The sequence below is a fragment of the Equus przewalskii genome, chromosome 15, assembly GCF_037783145.1.
Source record: "Equus przewalskii isolate Varuska chromosome 15, EquPr2, whole genome shotgun sequence".
In the NCBI taxonomy this organism is placed as follows: Eukaryota; Metazoa; Chordata; class Mammalia; order Perissodactyla; family Equidae; genus Equus; species Equus przewalskii.
This window is the reverse complement of record NC_091845.1, coordinates 15,267,692-15,286,781: the sequence shown is the minus strand read 5'-3', so window position 1 is coordinate 15,286,781 and position 19,090 is coordinate 15,267,692. Positions and strand designations below refer to the sequence as shown.

The 19,090-nt window shown below is 38.8% G+C and overlaps 1 long non-coding RNA gene across 1 annotated transcript in view; it reads right to left on the bottom strand.

Annotated features, from left to right (window-relative positions):
• Positions 1–1,371: 1,371 nt before the first annotated feature.
• LOC139076034 (uncharacterized) overlaps positions 1,372–19,090 on the bottom strand; it is a 28,480-nt gene continuing 10,761 nt past the window's right edge. Inside the window, exon 3 of the long non-coding RNA XR_011527261.1 lies at positions 1,372–1,591. This is a non-coding gene — a long non-coding RNA (uncharacterized lncRNA). The remainder of the gene's footprint in view (positions 1,592–19,090) is intronic.

The window sequence follows — 19,090 nt, the reverse complement described above, 5'->3', positions numbered from 1 at the left end:
AGATCCAGGGACTCAGATCTTCCCTGAAGTTTATTTTCAAAATCAAGTGTTACTAGCTCCACTTTCAAAAATGAAATGGGAATCATTTCTCTGGGGATAAGAGAGTAAGAAGATGTTGCCATTCCAAACCTGAATAACGCCTTATTAGGTTTCTCTGGCTACTCTTACTGTCTTCAGCAATTCTTCTCACCTGACAAACAGTATGGCCGAGGTGTCATCACCAAATGTTTTCAAATAGGTCCATTACTAACAGCTCAGCAGCCCCCTAGCTGCTAAAGGTGAAGCATAATAGTGCCTGGTTTAAAGACAGTAACAGAAAGCTCTTTGCCTGCTAGATATGGGGATAAAACAAATAAGCTGCCAGAGATTGGGGCAATGGAAATCCGGAGACTGGATCTCAGCAAAACCAGTTCCTGGCTGTGGGAACGCGCTAAAGCTCTCTAATAAACGGAACTAGTCCCTTCAGTTCTGATGCAAATCAAAAGAGGTAATGTATGTAAAGCCGTGTAAGGAATAACTCACCGTTTCTCTGTACTCTCACACTCACACTACTTCTGACTCCAGATGTGTGGCTTTTCCACATCAAGCAATTCTGACATTAACTGCTTAGAATTAGTGCAGACCCCACAGGTTAGGGGCTCAGTCCCACAAGACTGCCCCTCACTCCAGACACCAATCGTTAAGTAGTGGGTCCCCAGGTTACCCATGATTTTGACCAACTTGGTTACAAATCAGAGGTTCCCATGACCCCTCCTCAAGTTCAATCATTTGCTATAACAGCACAAAGAACTCAGGGAAACATGTATTTACATTTACTGGTTCATTATGTAATAAATAATATGATAAAGTGTACAGATGAACAGCCAGATGAAGAGATATATAAGACAAGGTCTGGAAGGGTCCCAAGTGCAGCAGCTTCTGTCCCTGTGGAGTTGGGGTGCATCATCCTCCAGGTATGTGGATGTGTTCACCCACCTGGAAGCTCTCCAAACCCTGAACGCTAGGGATTTTTATGGAGCCTCCCTCACGCAGGCACACTCGACTATTAACTCATTTTCCAGCCTCTCTCCCCTCTCTGGAGAATGGGAGGAGAGGTGAGGCTGAAAGTTCCAAGCTTCTAATCATGGTTTGGTCTTTCTGGTGACCAGACTCCATCCAGGAGCCCAGCAAGAGTCGTCTCATTAGAACAAAAGACACTGCTCTCACCCTTGAAATTCCAAGGGATCTGGGAGCTCTGTGTCAGACACTCCTATCACTCAGGAAATTACAAAGGTTTTAGGATCTTATGTCAGGAACCAGGACCAAATATTAGCAGGAACTGGGAACAGAGACAGACAGACAGACAGATAGATAGATACATAGATACATAGATAGATATGTATGTACTTATAAGTTTTATTATTTTAAAAAACCTTGCACAATTAGTAAATTGCCAAGTACTTTTCAATGCGAATTGTTTATATGGAATGCAGCATTTGAGAGTATGGTTTCAGGAGTCATGCAGTCCTTGGTTCCAGTGTCAGCTCTCCTTTGGATTAGCTCTGAGACACTGGACAGGTCACACAACTTCTCTCGGTGTCAGTCTTCTCAGCTGTAAAAGAGAAAAAAAAAAAAATGGGTACATGGGCCATAGCATTGTAAGAATTCAGTGGAATATATGGCACCTAGTACATATGGATCTGGCCTATAATATGCAATGGGAAAAATGTGACAGCTTGTTGGTGTTGTTTTAATCTGGAGTCTTAAGGCAGAGAAGCACAGCATCAAGGTAGCTGCCTTCAGCTATTCACAAAATGCATTATTAATAATATGTATCAACTTTTAGTGCAGGGAAGCTCAAATTTGAGTATGTATTAAAAATGCAAAAACGTTCTCAGAAATCATGATTCATTTGTCTGGAGCAGCCTAAGAATCTTGACTTTTAACACATACTACAGGTGATTCTGGTGTTTAAGAAAGAATGTCTTGTAGTAAATGCCAAACTTCCCTTCCTACATCCTTCCTAAAGCTTTCAAAGCAGTCTCCTTACCATCAGAATGTATTTTAGAGAAAGGGCTTGGCAACTAGTTCTGAGTGTGAATGGCATCCTCACTATTAACTCCAGAAACTTCATCTAGAGCTTGTTTCTGCAATTCGTACACATTTTCAGCTTGTGGCAATCATGACTGAAGTACAAAACTGACCAACTTAAAAGCCCCTTGAATTTCTCTGAAGACAAGGCCTCTGATTCATTAGAAGGTAAAAACTGATGGCTCTTTGACAAAAGGGGACTAGGAGAGAGGCCAAGAGGGACATATATTTGTGTGGAGTTTTGTTTAAAGAAAAAGAGAAAGAGACCAAAAATAATGAGTTTCAGCATCATATGTTCTTCACCCCCACAGCTCAGAGCCATGCTTTGTTTACTGGTAACAGGAATGCCTGAGACCAGGAAAGAACTGCACAGAGAAACCTACTTGGCATGAATGCAATAAGGTTTTACCCTGGCACAAAGCAGTCAAGCTTCCAATTTTACTTTGTATAGACAACGACTAGGGGTAGTGGACTCTCAATTTCCTGCAGTCTTTCTCTTTCCCATGCCACAATGGACTGAAATGAACACTGTATGAGTGTTTCCATAAAATTAAAATATGTTAGTGGCATCTAGTGTTCAAATAAAAAGTTTTTCTTCTGTTTTTTGTTTTACCACAGCTAATATTTATTTGTCACTTAATAATCTTCTCCTGATACGTTTATTTTTGGGTTTCCATCAGTCACTTTTATGTGCTCATGAAACTTAACTGAGCATGCTCACTAGCCAGTAGTCAGCCTGTGACTATCCCCTTGTACTAAAGACAAGCACCGAGCCTCGGCCATTCCTAGGCTGTGCCTTGCCCCAGTCCACTGCTGTATCTGCTATGAGGCACTCCCAAGTCCATGGCTCCATCTCCTGAAATTATTAAGGTGGCAAGCTAGCATCAAGCTGCCTTCAGTGTTGGACAGAACCGGGTCAGCTTCCTGAATCTGCCTCTTGCTAGCTATATGACCAAGAGCAAGGCATGAACTTCTCCCAGGCTCAGTTTGCTCACACATAAATTGTAAACAGTACCTAATTCATAGGGTTTTGGTAAGGATTAAATGATATAATAACAAGTACCTTTTCGATATTACTAGTAATGTCTGTTAGTGACTATTAGAAATGCTAACAGTGCTAAGCATCTAGAAGTGCTTATTAAAAGTGCATCTTCCTGAGCCCCATCCAGACAAAAGGATCAGGACCTCTATGAATGATTTCTCTGCACACTGTAGTTTGAGGTCATGATTTCTGTGCTCACCAGAGTTTGAGGTCATGGTATCTACGAACACTATAGTATGAGATCATAATTTATATGCACACTATGGTGTGAGATCATGATTTCTATGCACACCAGAGTTTGAGGTCATGATTTTTATACTCAGTATAGTTTGAGGCCACATGTGTTTTAATATTTTATTCACTTACATATCCCTTGTACCTAGAACAGTGTTTGGCACATAGTAGGCACCCAACAAATAACGGATAAAAATAAACAAGTGGATTAATGACTAAACATTAGCATTAGTATTTCCCTTCCCTTCTTGTTTGTGATTGCCCCATTACAATTTCCTAGACCACAAGAATTCAGATATCCTCTGTGTGTGTGTGTGTGTGTGTGTGTGTGTGTGTGTGTATGTATATTACACACATCTTAAAACCAGCAGGGGTGAACTCTTCCGTGTTCTTCCTACTCATTCACTGCGGTCATATTTATCCCCCTTACAACCACTCAGAGTCCTAAGAGGTTGGTGCTCTCATCATCCCATTTCACATATAGACGTAAAGACACCAAGGTTTGGAAGAGAACTTATCTTGTCTAGGCTCACACATCATTGAAATTCAACCAAGATTTTAACCCAGGCAGCCTCTCTTCAGATCTGTGTTCTTAACCACTATGCAAACCACAATGCAATATTACCTCCCTTCAGGAGGGCAACCATAGAATGGAGATTGCTTTTTGCTGCCAAAATGAGAAGAAAACACTCTAAATACAGATTCTACCTACTATCAAATAAATTATTCTTTCAGCATTTCATGAGGAAGTACTATTTATCTCAGCACTCACAGATTTAAGTTGAACAGATATTTATTGGGCCCAGCTAGAAGTTTACAAGATATACAGAGTTTCTGTCTTCACAGACCTTATACTCTAGTAGGCAGCATGGTGGCATTGGTCAGTACTCATTTATTAGTAACCTTTTTGTATATAAAAGACAGTGTCATAATGATAATACTATGCTAACATTTTTTACCTTCATTTTGAAAAAGCAATATCAAATTTTCAGAGAATTTCCAGGAATTGTACAAATAACTCCCCTGTAACCTTCGCTCACAGAATGCATTCACGTTTCATCACCCTGGTGATGCCCTTTATTGTAAGACTCCGATCCCAGATCACAAGTTGCACCCATTTGTCATATCTCTATAGTTTCCTTTAATCTGGAACATTCCTCAGTTTTGACCTGTTTTGAATGTGACATTTGTGAAGATTAAAGGCCAGTCATTTTGGAGAATGTGTCTCAATTTGGGTTAATTCAATGATTCCACATCATCAGATCCAGGTTATGCATTTTGGCTGGAATATCACAGAATTAATGCCAAGTTCTTCTCTTTGATTCTTGAGTGGTACAGAGATATTGATTTGTCCCCTTAGTGATAGCATTAACTTTGATCACTTGATTAAGATGATGTCTGCCAGGCTTCCCCACTTCCCCACAAATTACCCCTTCTCTGTAGAGAATAAGTATTTTTATGGGAAGAAATTTTGAGATTATGTAAAAACCCATTCCTGATACCACTTTTACCCACTGGCTTTAGCATCTATTGACAATTTTTTCCTGAACTAATTTTTATTATGATAGTTGTCACATGGTGATTTCCAATTTTGTCATTTCTTCTAGATTTGTTAATTGGCATTCTACCCAAAGGAAGAACTTTCTCTCAACCTTCTGTATTTACTTTTTTTTATTTATATCATGTAGAGCCATTTATTCAATAGATTTTAATCTGTCACTTTCATGATTTTATTGTTGTGATTTTTCTTGCTCAAATTGTCCAAGATTTGGCTGGTGGTAACACTTTCAATTGGTTTCTGTGTCCTTTGACATGTCCCCATCATCTTTGAACATGTCCCTACTTTCTGGTACAATAAAATTCTACGGGTCATTTTATCCTTTCCATGCTGCAGCCCTGGAATCAGCCATTTTCCAAGGATCTCTAATTCCTTTTAGTGGATAGTAGTTTTTATTTATTTATTTATTTATTTATTTATTTATTTATTTATTTATTTGAGGAAGATTAGCCCTGAGCTAACTACTGCCCGTCTTCCTCTTTTTTGCTGAGGAAGATTGGCCCTGAGCTAACATCCGTGCCCATCTTCCTCTACTTTATATGTGGGATGCCTGCCACAGCATGGCGTACCAAGCAGTGCCGTGTCCGCACCCGGAATCTGAACTGGCGAACCCCGGGCCGCCAAGAAGCGGAACATGCGAACTTAACTGCTGTGCCACTGGGCCAGCCCCTGGATAGTAGTTTTTAAAAACCAAGATATGGGTGCTAGGTAGGCTCATTGCTACTGGAGTGTTGGTGTACCCCGTTCCTCCACGTGGACAAAAACATTTATATCTGTATTTATTTTTCTATCTATATGTATTGAAAACAAGAATTCACAACAATACTTCTCACTCCAATACAATAAAAGAAGGTTCATTCTAATTTTTTCCATTTCCATATTTATATCTTCTTTCTCCCACAGTGAGAAAACTAGCCTCCATTATCTTTCAATATCTGTATTTATGTGCTCAATTCCCTGAATAAAGTCAACCTCCTGACCCCCCTAGGCTGCTGCAAGGTGGGGACACCCTCTTCATGTGGGCCTTGACACCAGCTGGCTGCAGCCCCAACCTGATACCCATCTCACCTGTGCCCAAACCTGATTCCCTGGGAGGAAGGGAAGAAGATGAGTGAGAAGGGAGCAATAGAACAATATTACTGTTTATAAAAACAAATTAATACTATTATTTCCAGTTATGCAGACAAACATAAAACAGAGGGGCAAAACTTCTATGACAGCTCATCTGGCCCAGCACAGACATTTCCTAGTAAAGGATTAGAGGTCAGTAATCCATTTTTTGCCTTGTAGTTTCTGTAAGGAGCTTTCCGTGGGATGACAAATGTGAAAACAGAGCACATCATTGTCCCAAGAATTCCCCCACTGCTTAAAAGCTCAGATGGTGGAGGAGGGGAAATTGTAACTCAAATTCATTATGATCTGACAAATCATCTGACTTGAATCTACTGATTATGTGAAAATCAATTTGTTGCAATAATTTTCAATAAAGCCTTTAAACGACAGGGAGAAGAGAATACAAGGGTTTGGCTTTAGAGGTATAATTGAGTGGCTATAATTAACTATACACCACATAAAAGGCCCCTTCATTACATAATTATGTTTGCAATTATTCCTCTTGCTCTTTAATTTTAAAAGTGAGAAAGTACAAGTGTTGGAAAGCAAAGTGGTAAACATGAAAGTTAGGCTTGGAAAATGAGTTTGGGATTTATAACGTTTGGGGAGGAAGTAGTTAGGTAGAGAATATTTTTTTCTAGGCAAAGAACCTGAGACTCCCCTGGTCAACTAATTGGCACAAATTAAAAGAAAACCTGCTTAAGTTGTGTGTCTGCTTACAAACCATCTTGTTTTCCCTGTTTCTTATTTTTTAAATGAAACAACTAGCTCACATTTAAAATGAACCAGACGGCTCCCAGGTGCAATTGCCTCCTGAGAGAAGAGAAACGAAATTCTTCAAGAAAATGAAAATGTTTCATGCCTCCCTTTCATCTTCTGAAAGGTTACTTTTAAAAGTTAACTCCTGAAGAGAAACAGATGTGTCCAGAAATTAAGTATTCAAAGCCAGGCCAGGAGAAAGTCTCTGTGCCTGGTATAGAAACGGAAGAGGTGGCTTTAGTTCCTGCAACAAGCTCTGAGAATTATTCTTAAGAAGGGAGCAGGGAGCCGGGGGAGGGAGGGTTGGGGCTAGGGCAGAGCACTTCAGCGAGGCTTTGTTTTCAGTCACGGTGACTCTGACAGGTTGCTCCATGTGTTAGAACAAAACACCTGCTTCCTCTTGTTGATATTCCTGTCATGACACACTCTGATGAATGTGTAGAACAAATGTGGTTTCTTTCTGGGTTGTTTTTTTTTTCACCTTGAGCAAATGAGGTTTATTGCAAATATATTTTCTTTTTATTCCAGAGATATTTAATTTTTTACCCAATGTACCCTGGAAACTAGACAGTAATTTTCACTGGAAAATTGGGTCACTTTCAGATGAGATATTTTGAAAGCTAATTTAAAAGTGTACATGTATGACAAAATAATCAGAAAAATATAGGGATCAAGAAACTTAATGATTATGCATGACGCTTTTCTAACTACATCTTAACAAAAACAGCCAAATGTATTCTACTTCATCATGTATGACATGTCATGTAAGAAGGAAAGCAATAATTCCCCCAACGACATTTTTAAAGATCTTCTTTCGCCTATCTCTTTTCATGTAGGCATTCCCAAAGGTCCAGATTCTCTCTACGTCCTCGAGTCTTTGCTGCATTCTGCCTCTCTTGTTCCACACGTGAACTCACACCTGTTTATCGGCTTTCAACTGCACACTGGTTATTTCCGTATTGTGGTGACCTCTCACCCTAGTCCAAACATACCTAGTGTAAGCCCCTCCAGAAAAACACATCTTCTCCTGTATTCACCAAGAATGTAAACTTCCAGCTCAGGTTGGATTTTCTTTGCATGTCCTGTCAATTTCTATAAAATTTTTCAAAACTTTCTTCAGCTTTTTCAGATTATTCCCACTGATATCATACTAGTTATAACCCTAATCATCTCAAAGATACTTACTATCTTATCTTCTCCATCTTATTGCTACTTATTAACAATGTGATTTAGCGCAAGTTATACAAACTCTCTGTGCCATAATTTTCTTCTCTGTAAAAATGGACTTCATAGTAGCCCTCTATATTATTTAGGAATGCAGCCAGCTATAAGAAAACCATTTGCTTAAACAAGTATAGAGGTTATTGTTCCCACAGCTCATCTCTCAGCTGCTAAATTCTCACATTTGCTGCCAGAGATTTGTTTGTCTTTTCCCTAAAAGGTAAATGTAGTATTTTCCTCAACTACTGAAAGAATTCTAATTTTATACTAAAGTAAGACCATGCTTTTTAACTTTCTTAGAGTATAATCTAGTACATCTTTCCAGACATTTCACAGTTCAGCTTCAACAAACAACTAACACTTGCTGAGCATTAGCTCAGCATCCCTTGTTCAATCTAGAAGGCATTTCATTCCTATTCCTACTCTGTTGACATCTATTTGTGCATAATGTATCCTTCAACCTCCAGCTCAAAAGATAATGCCTCCATAAGAACTTTTTCTACTCCCAAGCATAGTTGAGCACTCACTTTTCTGCATTTTCACAATGCATTGATTATATCTTTATTTAAATCTTCCTAATATCAAAATCAAATAGAATCTAATGTTATATAAAAATAAAACATGCAGTTTTAATATAACATAATATAAGATATGTTATCTTGTAACTTGGTTCTAAGCTTCGTCAGGGAAGAAATCCTGTCTAATTCATCTAGCTGTTATCCACAAGATTTCACACATAAAGGCAGTCAGTAAATATTTGTTGAATCTTCAATGCTTTACATCCTACCAAGGTAATAATATGCATCTTCAAATATGGTATTATAACTGTAACCATCCTGTGTTTCCAAGAGTAAGGGAAATTTGAAATGAAGATATCTTCAAGTTAATTATTTTTTTAAGTGTGCTTTTTTGGTGAGGGAGATTGGCCCTGAGCTAACATCTGTTGTCAATCTTCCTCTTTTTTTTTCCTTTTCTCCCTAAAGCCCCAGTACATAGTTGTATATCCTAGTTGTAGGTCATTCTAGTTCTTCCATGTGAGATGCCACCACAGCATGGCTTGATGAGCAGTGTGTAGGTCAGCACCTAGGAGCCAAACTGGCCAACCCCACGTGGCCGGAGCAGAATGCACAAACTTAACCAGTCAGCCACAGGGCAGGACCCCTAATTAATTTCTTAAACTTACATAAATTGAGTCAATTGACTGATAGCAAATAACCGATATGGGGGAGGGGGGTGTGTACATGCTCACTGGAGGTGGTGGTATTTTTCACCTGAATCTTGGCATTAAATGGACATACCCTTGAGATGTTCCTGTTATAAGTCAATGAAAGATTTTCTTACAAATGAGCTCCAGCAGAAGACTTTGTTTAACCTACAGACAGCTAGGTTGATTTGCTTGAAGACTGCACAGTATTCTCATGATTGTCATTGTTATGTTAGTAACAACAACTAATATTTATTGAATGCTTTACACATGCCAGGCACTCACTAAGTGCTTTTCATGGATCATATCATTAAAATATGAACCATAGTTCAACAAGCAAGAAGTAAATAAAAACTGTCTAAATCTTTACCACAATCTCTCCAAAATAAATGCCAAAGGGAAAGCATAATTGCGATAAAAAGCAAAACTTCTGAAAAACCTTGTTTTCACATAGTATCACTCTCAGTATCTCACACAATGCCTAGAGAAGCTCTTCAAACACTTTTCTGCCCCATCGCAAGCTCTAAAATCCATCTCTCCAAGTCAGCCCAGACAAGATCCCTCATCAGTCTTTTCTCCACTTTCTACCTGTGTGATTTTGGGCAAGTTATTTAAACTCACTGTGACATAATTTTCTCATCTGTAGAGTGAGGATGACTACCAGTAGTATTTAGCAATGGACTCAGCTGCGAGAAAAGGTAATCCATTCATTATTCAAACCTGGTTATCTATTTCTCATACAACAAGAAGTCTGGTTGTAACAGGTGTTTGGTTTTGGTTTGAAAACTCAACAATGTCAGAACCTATGCTCTGTAATTTTCTAGGCTGTTCTCTCATTTTCAAAAGATAGCTGCTGCAGCTTCAGCCACCACATCCATATTTAAGGCAAGGTAATGGAAGAAGGAAGGAAGGCGTTGCACTGGTATCTAATGTAAAAACTTCCCCCAAAGTCCGGACTGATGTCCACTTCGTTGTCCAGAACTGCTACCAGGGAAGCTTGTAAGGTGAGTACTTTTCTCTGGAACATTGACTCCAAACAAAACTGAAGTGTTCTTAAGGAGAAAGAATGGGAGACAGGATATTGGGTAGATAAGTAACAGTGTCTCCCATACCATCTTCAGGGCTGTCATGAAAGCAGATGAACTAAGACCTGTATAGTATTTACAAGAATGCCTGGCAATAGTATTGCCTGGCACTCAATAAATGTCAGCTGTTTTTAATAAGATCCTGTCTCTTCCTCCTTTCCCCTACCCTCAGTTTTCTGTCACAGGCACTCTTTTACTCTTCCAAATGTGAATTACACCCCGCATCTGTTTCCCTTGTTCACCCCACATTCTCCACCAGTGTGCACAGTAAAGCCTAGAATGCACAGGATATGGTACAGAGAATCCTACAAGTAATCCTTTACTAGGAAGGGCAAAGGAGTTTTTGAAAACACTTATTTTTTTGGTTCCTGTCACACACTCAAAGAAAAAAATGACCTAGGAACCATTCGTTTAAAATGCTCATTTATTTAATACCTTTAGCTAGCAGATCACACTTCAAATTTGTTCTTCCCCAGTGGCAAGGTGAGGTAAAGATGTGCATAATAAGACATATTAAGGTCACCAGCAGTGCTTCTAAACTTTGAAAATAAAAGCTTTTAGAAGTCTATAATTAATAAGCACTATGTTAATTAGGGCACTTCCATCTTAGAGATTCCCTTTCTTTACTTGAGTGATTCTTTGATGTTGAAGATCAGGGGAATTCTCCTTGACTGCTTTTTATTGTAAATTCCAGTTAAGCAAAACGGTTGTCTGTCACTACACGATCAGCTTATTATTCAAATCTCTCTCTTTTAATAAACTCAGACTACTTGGTGGCGTCAACTAAAAACAAATCTGTAATTTTTCACGGCCGTGCCTGCTTCATCATTCAGAACTGAGGACACTTGATCCTGACCTGTGGAAACAATGCCATGCCAGGCCTTAGGCTCAATCTTGCACTTACATGGAATTTAAGAACCTCCAGCTAAATACATGAATGACCCACAATCAATTGTAACATGCTGATAACACAGCATGTTCATATTCAGAAAATTAGGTTTTGATCTTATTCCTGAAACCAAAGCCCTACCCCATCATAGAGCTCCAAAAACTGGGTCATTTTTGATGTTTCTCCCATTCATGAGTTTTGCTAACCTACTTAGAAATAAACATTTGTGTGTTGTTTTTTTCTGATACAGTGTCCAGTCCTTGTACTTACCAGTTAAGCCAAGGACTAGAGTCCTTTCATTCAACCCCAGCCCTGCTACCTGCTGGTGAGCATCTCAGAGACCAAGATCTAGCTTGTCAACTTTCTGTCTGACTTTGAAAGAGTAGCTGATTCAAACTCATCACCCCATTGTAAGCAAAATTAAAAACTGGAAACATAGATAGAATGACTGTTTGTAGGCATTAGACAGCCAGCAGTGTAAGGTTATAAGTTCTTGTTTAAAAAAAATAACTAGAGGCTGCCCCAGTGGCGTAGTGGTTAAGTTCGCATACTCCACTTCAGCAGCGCAGAGTTCACAGGTTCAGATCCTGGGCACGCACATGCACACTGCTCACCAAGCCATGCTGTGGCAGCGTCCCACATACAAAATAGAGAAAGATTGGTGCAGATGTTAGCTCAGGGCCAATCTTCCTTACCAAAAACAAAATTGCAATAAATAAAAATAAAAACAAAAAAATAATGAATTTATCTGACCAGAACTCATATCTCCTTATACCACAATTGTTGTGGCTATGTCATGATAACTTGTTGGGAAACCTGTTTTGATTCTCATTGACTTCCTGGTATTGCAGATGTGCCTGCCTTGATTATCTGTACTCTGTGTGCTGTGCCCTTCATGATTTATTGAACAATTTCCTATTACCTGTACCTGGATTTACCCCCAAGCCCGGGCTACCTTGAGCAGTCCCTCCTAGCTTGCCAGGTGATAAGAATCCTTAAGGGGTACATATTAAATATGTAGCTTACCCCTAGTAATTCATATTCAGTAGGTCTCAGTCACAGACAGTAATTTTTTTTTCTATCAAATGCTCCAGGTGATTCTTATCTTTAGCCAAATTGGAAGCAGTGCCCTAGGTGGTATGATTAATTACTGGTATGATTAATTACCATACCCCAACTTGTCCCACTTCTTCATCTCCCTTTCTGACTAAGTCTACCAGGTATCCTACTTATTTTCAAGGCTGAAGGTTTAAAAAAGAGGTCAGAGAAAACATTCAAGATAATTTCAGTGATATTACAAGTTAAAGGAAATAGTTTTATTAAAGAATTGATGTAGTTTTTCACCTCCAATAGAGTAAGAACCTTGATATGAAGAAGTAGACCTCTTTGATGAGTTTGGTGTTAAGAAAGAAAATTAATACACAGCCACTTTATTGACTGAGAATGTTATCAAGCATTTAATGTGTGCATTTTTTCAGATTTGGAGGCCACAACATTACCACCGTTGTGCCTACATCTATGTAATGATATTATGTGTTAGTGCAGGGTCTCATCACATCTGTGATGTTCTCAAGACTTTGCAACTATCTGATTTTTCTTCTCTCTATTTTCATGTAGAAGTGAAGATTGAAAAGGAAAAATGTAGGTAAAAATGAACCATGTTGGTAATATTTTGTTAAGGACATACGTTATTCATTCACTGGACAAATTTATTGAATGCATGTTATGTGCAAGGCACTGTACAAGGCGATGGTGTCACAGCATAAGAAACCATAAGATAAAACAGAATTACTTCCTTACTAGAATCCCTACTAGAATTTACATTCTCATATGAAAGACTTTTTTGGCTACTTAAATTTTTTATATCAATATGGTAAGTTATATTAAGAAGTTCAAGATAGAATGATGAGAAATTTAATGGAGAGAAGTGAGGTAGTTTAGGAGTTAAGTTCCTAAGAGATAGCTGGAACATATATTTTACCTCTGATTTTTATTCTTTTTTTCCTCAAATAAATGAGTGGATTCTATTTTGTCAAAAAGGGAATTAAAAAAAAGAGAGAGAGATTTGCAGTGACATGTTATAATTTGATTTTCTCAAGGACAGGTCAGTTAACGCACAAGAACAACTTCCAAAACCAAAATACTTTGCGTGTCACTATGATTCTGCTACAACTGTAGCAAAGCCATCTCTTCTCTGCCTTCTGTTTTGAAACAAGTGCCCAACTGCAGTTAGCTTCTATGCAGATAGACAATAGAAATAGATAGGAAAACTTTAAAAATAGAGAATGAGTATATCTAGGTAGGTGTATGTGTGATTTTTTTTCACTTTTATTGGCTCCATTCCAGATACATGACTCTAGAGAACGTCAGAAATAGCATAGTCGATCAGACAGTACCATTTCAGCTTCTACATGAACCCAGGGAGATAGTTACTTTTTTTACATTTCCAACTAGACACAGTGCTTCTATAAAAGCTTATGTCTATAAATAATATTCAGGAAAACATAAAGGGTTGTTCGTATTTTCCCATGTGTGATGGCCACTAGTTCCATTTTATCAGGCTGTTTTGGACTAAGTCATATATCACAACCAAGATAAATGCATGATTTTGATAACTATTAAGATTGGTCAGGATTTTATTGTTTAACTACCACCTCCATCAAAAGAAACCTATACCCAAACACAGTTCTTTTGGGGAAGCAGAAATGTATACTCTTTTTACTGAATTTAATTTCCAAAGGCCAAACTCTAAGATGACTTAGAATGTGAGCATGAACTTGGAAGCTTGTGATAGCCATCCTGACAAGTTCAAGCTCAAACTTGCACAGCTACTACCTATCAAAGGCAGAGGACAGTGACTTGACAACTCCTTTCCTGTCCTGCAAGAGGATAGAGTAATTCCAAGTGCATACATACCGTGGCTGTTATGTTACTGCAACAATTTAGCTAGTCAATTTAGCCACCAATTGAAGGCTGCTCTGTTTCAGGCACTGTTCTAGGAAATGTGAACACAATTGAGAATAAAACAAATTCAAGTCTGTGCCGTGATAACACATTTTTTTCAGCGAGACGGATACTACTACATTAAACTAAGAAATACATATATTATAAGAATTTGGGTGCACATTATAGAGGAAACAAAGGCAATTCAGTATAGACATGATTGGGAAAGTTTGGAAGGGTCACATAGAAAGGAAGATAAGGGAAGGAAAGGAAAGTTCTTTCATACACAGTGATATTTAAGTAAATATTTGAAAAGAGAGAAGAGAAACCAGCTTTGTGAATAACAGGAGGAAAGTATCACAGCCATTTGTCAATATCATGAGACAGAAGAGAGTGCCATGGGTTTGAGACCCATTAGGAGATCAGAGTGTTTGGACTTGAGGGTAAGAGTGAAAGATAGTAGAAGTTCAAGTTTAAGTTCAAGTAGTGAAGTAGCCCAGAGGCAGATCATTAAATGCCTCTTGACTTTATACAATGCACTGAAAATAAACTGTGTAAAATCTTCTTAGCTGTTAAGGATATGTAGAAAATAAAGTAAGAAAAGATTGTAGAGGTGTGGGCTTATAAATAGCTAAGAAACGTAGTACAAGGTGTTATCAGTTGGGCTTCAATCAAAGAAGTAGCACCACTATGATGCTATGGAAAGAGGGAGTTACTATACAAATCAGACCTTGGGCAATTATGGGAACTGGTTAAGAGAGCTATGCAATGTTGTCACCTTTGTATCTGGCATTGAGCTTGAAGTGAAAGAGAGCAAGGACAAACCGGAGCTTCTCACTCTGGTCCTACACTGACTCCCCATTTGATAATGTGGGTGATCTCCCAGGTGAGTGATCTTCACCACAGAGGTGCATGCATATCTGGCACAGAACTGAGAAAAGTGAAAGGAGAAGCAGCAGCAGGAGCTGGGGAAGCTGCAAGTCTGAGCGCTGCCACACACCAACAAGCTGAGCTAGTAAGGCAGCAACCATATCCATGGGCTGCCCCAGTGGCTAGCATCCTACACTGACCTTCAGATTGTAAAAATGGCAGATGCTCCACTTCCACTTCCTAAGTCTCCCTTAAGTTTTTCTTGTTCCTATCTAGAGCCACACAAGGAAGGGAATTTGGGGAATGTAGCCACAGTTCAGCTAAACCGACAGAGAACAAATTCATGGCACTGAAGGTATCAAAAGCTGATATGGAAATGGCTTACAGGGATAGGGCTAAACTTGTGGTGGTGATGTTGGTGGTGGTGACTGTGCATGAGTGTGTGTGTTTGAGGGAGCTTGTTTTTTGGGTTTTTTTTTTTTACATTTTTCCCCCATATGAATGGACAGATGGTGATAAAGGAGAAACCTTTTTATTTATTCATGTTTTTATTTTATTTTTTTGAGGAAGATTAGCTGTAAATTAACATCTGCCACCAATCCTCCCTTTTTTGCTGAGGAAGATTGGCCCAGAGCTAACATCTGTGCTCATCTTCCTCTACTTTATATGTGGTACGCCTGCCACAGCATATGGCTTGATAAGTGGTTGGTAGGTCCACACCCAAGATCTGAACCAGCGGACTCAGGGCAGGCGAAGCGGAGCACACAAACTTAACCACTAGGCCACCATGCCCATGGGGGAGCTTGTTTTGATAAAAAGAGATGTAATTCTCACCTGGTCTTTGTTCTCTCCTCATATTTTATTAGAAGACAAACTCTCATATCCATATAAACTTTTGTTTTGATAATCCATGGTGCTGTTAATAACCTAAAAACGGACTTTTCTAACAACTTCACTTTGAGCTACATACAGCTCCAAGAAATCGAAGTTAAAATTAAAAATGTAGCTTGCAGAAGACTGTGTGTGTGATCATAATTGCATGATATTCAAGAACACACAGAATTAGATCTCGAAGACTCTCAGAGCTGGAGGAATCTATAGACCCAGTAGTTTTCAAATAATGTTTGTCATCATAGATGAAAGGACTCCTTTATGCGTAAAAATAAGGAGAGAGAAAAAGGCTAACAATGGCTTTGATTGAAGCAAAGGTAGGAGATTGAGTGGCGCCTATCTTTTCCCCTCCTGTAGCCCCTCAAAGGGCGCTTAGGGAATAAATCGAATGCAAACATGAGACTTCTCGAGGCTGCCTCTGTCTCATTCTCTCCCCATTTGAAGCAAGACTCAGCACCTCTATTGTAGCCCCAAGAGACTACACAGCACATAAATGGGAAATGGAAGTTTCCACGGAAGATTTGGAGTAGAGACAGGGAAGATCATTAGCCCTACACTCCAAATGGCAACATTGCATTAAAATACTCTCTAAATAAACATTTTTCCCCCAAAGTTTGTCTCTGCCAAATACCAGTTTCATCCCTCCCAACATATCACTTCTCAAAATTTCTTCTACTGTCCTGAATAACAACTATTATTCTTAACAACTTAGTGAAATATACATTTCTGCTTAGTTTAAGCTATCCTCCTAAATAACAGTAGCAATCATTTACTAAGTGCTTAGTATATTCCAGGCACCGTGCTAATTGCTTTATGTGAATTACCCCTTTGTAGCCTCAAAACAGATCCATTAAGTAGTTACTATTATTATCTCCTGTTTTACAGATAGGGAAACTGAGGCAAAGAAAGATTAAGTGATTTGTTCAAGGTCATTCAGGTAATAAGTGGTAGAGGAAGGATGCAAATCTCAGGCCAACTGCTCCCTAAGAAAGACAATTACCAAGAGATGCATTGTTATCAATCAGAGTTTTTGGAGACCCTATGCCCCACCAACCCAAGATGATGCTTAAAGTATTCGCCACACAAAACCAGTCACCTGCTGTGGGGTGGAGAAGAAGGGAATCATAACGTCTCTTGAAGAAAAACATTCCCTATGATGTTTTGGCTGTTTGAAAACCACTAGCTCTTCTGATCCTCATTTTTTTTTTTTTTTTTTTTATTAATGTTATGATAGATTACAACCTTGTGAGATTTCAGTTGTACATTTTTGTTAGTCATGTTGTGGGTACACCACTTCCCCCTCCGTACCCTCCCCCCACCCCCCCTTTTCCCTGGTAACCACCAATCAGATCTCCTTCTCAATATACTAATTTCCACCTATGAGTGGAGTCATATAGAGTTCGTCTTTCTCTGACTGACTTATTTCGCTTAACATAATACCCTCGAGGTCCATCCACATTGTTGTGAATGGGCCAATTTCGTCTTTTTTTATGGCTGAGTAGTATTCCATTGTGTATATATACCACATCTTCTTTATCCAATCATTAGTTTCTGGGCATGTAGGCTGGTTCCACGTCTTGGCTATTGTAAATAATGCTGCAATGAACATAGGGGTGCAACGGACTCTTGAGATATCTGATATCAGGTTCTTAGGATAGATACCCAGTAATGGGATGGCTGGGTCATAGGGTATTTCTATTTTTAACTTTTTGAGAAATCTCCATACTGTTTTCCATAGTGGCTGTACCAGTTTGCATTCCCACCAACAGTGTATGAGGGTTCCTCTTTCTCCACAACCTCTCCAACATTTGTCGTTCTTGGTTTTGGATGTTTTTGCCAATCTAACGGGGGTAAGGTGATATCTTAGTGTAGTTTTGATTTGCATTTCCCTGATGATTAGCGATGATGAACATCTTTTCATGTGTCTATTGGCCATATTCATATCTTCTTTTGAGAAATGTCTGTTCATGTCCTCTGCCCATTTTTTGATCGGGTTGTTTGTTTTTTTGTTGTTAAGCAGTGTGAGTTCTTTGTATATTATGGAGATTAACCCTTTGTCGGATAAGTGGCTTGTAAATATTTTTTCCCAATTAGTGAGCTGTTTTTTTGTTTCAATCCTGTTTTCCCTTGCCTTGAAGAAGCTCTTTAGTCTGATGAAGTCCCATTTGTTTATTCTTTCTATTGTTTCCCTCAACTGAGGAGTTACAGTGTCCGAAAAGATTCTTTTGAAACTGATGTCAAAGAGTGTACTGCCTATATTCTCTTCCAAAAGACTTATTGTCTCAGGCCTAATCTTTAGGTCTTTGATCCATTTTGAGTTTATTTTGGTGTGTGGTGAAAAAGAATGGTCAATTTTCAATCTTTTGCATGTGGCTGTCCAGTTTTCCCAGCACCATTTGTTGAAGAGACTTTCTTTTCTCCATTGTAGGCCCTCTGCTCCTTTGTCGAAGATTAGCTGTCCATAGATGTGTGGTTTTATCTCTGGGCTTTCAATTCTGTTCCATTGATCTGTGGACCTGTTTTTGTACCAGTACCATGCTGTTTTGATCACTGTAGCTTTGTAGTATGTTTTGAAATCGGGGATTGTGATTCCGTCGGCTTTGTTTTTCTTGCTCAGGATTGCTTTAGCAATTCGCGGTCTTTTGTTGCCCCATATGAATTTTAGGATTGTTTGTTCAATTTCTGTGAAGAATGTTCTTGGGATTCTGATTGGGATAGCATTGAATCTGTATATTGCTTTAGGTAGTATGGACATTTTAACTATGTTTATTCTTCCAATCCATGTGCAAGGGATGTCTTTCCATCTCTTTATGTCATCGCCTATTTCTTTCAAGAGAGTCTTGTAGTTTTCATTGTATAGATCCTTCAGTTCCTTGGTTAAGTTTATCCCAAGGTATTTTATTCTTTTCGTTGCGATTGTGAATGGGATAGAGTTCTTGAGTTCTTTTTCTGTTAGTTTATTGTTAGTGTATAGAAATGCTACTGATTTATGCACGTTAATTTTATACCCTGCTACTTTGCTGTAGTTGTTGATTATTTCTAATAGTTTTTCTGTGGATTCTTTGGGGTTTTCTATGTATAAGATCATGTCGTCTGCAAACAACGAGAGTTTTACTTCTTCGTTACCTATTTGGATTCCTTTTATTTCTTTTTCCTGCCGAATTGCTCTGGCCAGCACCTCCAGAACTATGTTGAATAGGAGTGGTGAAAG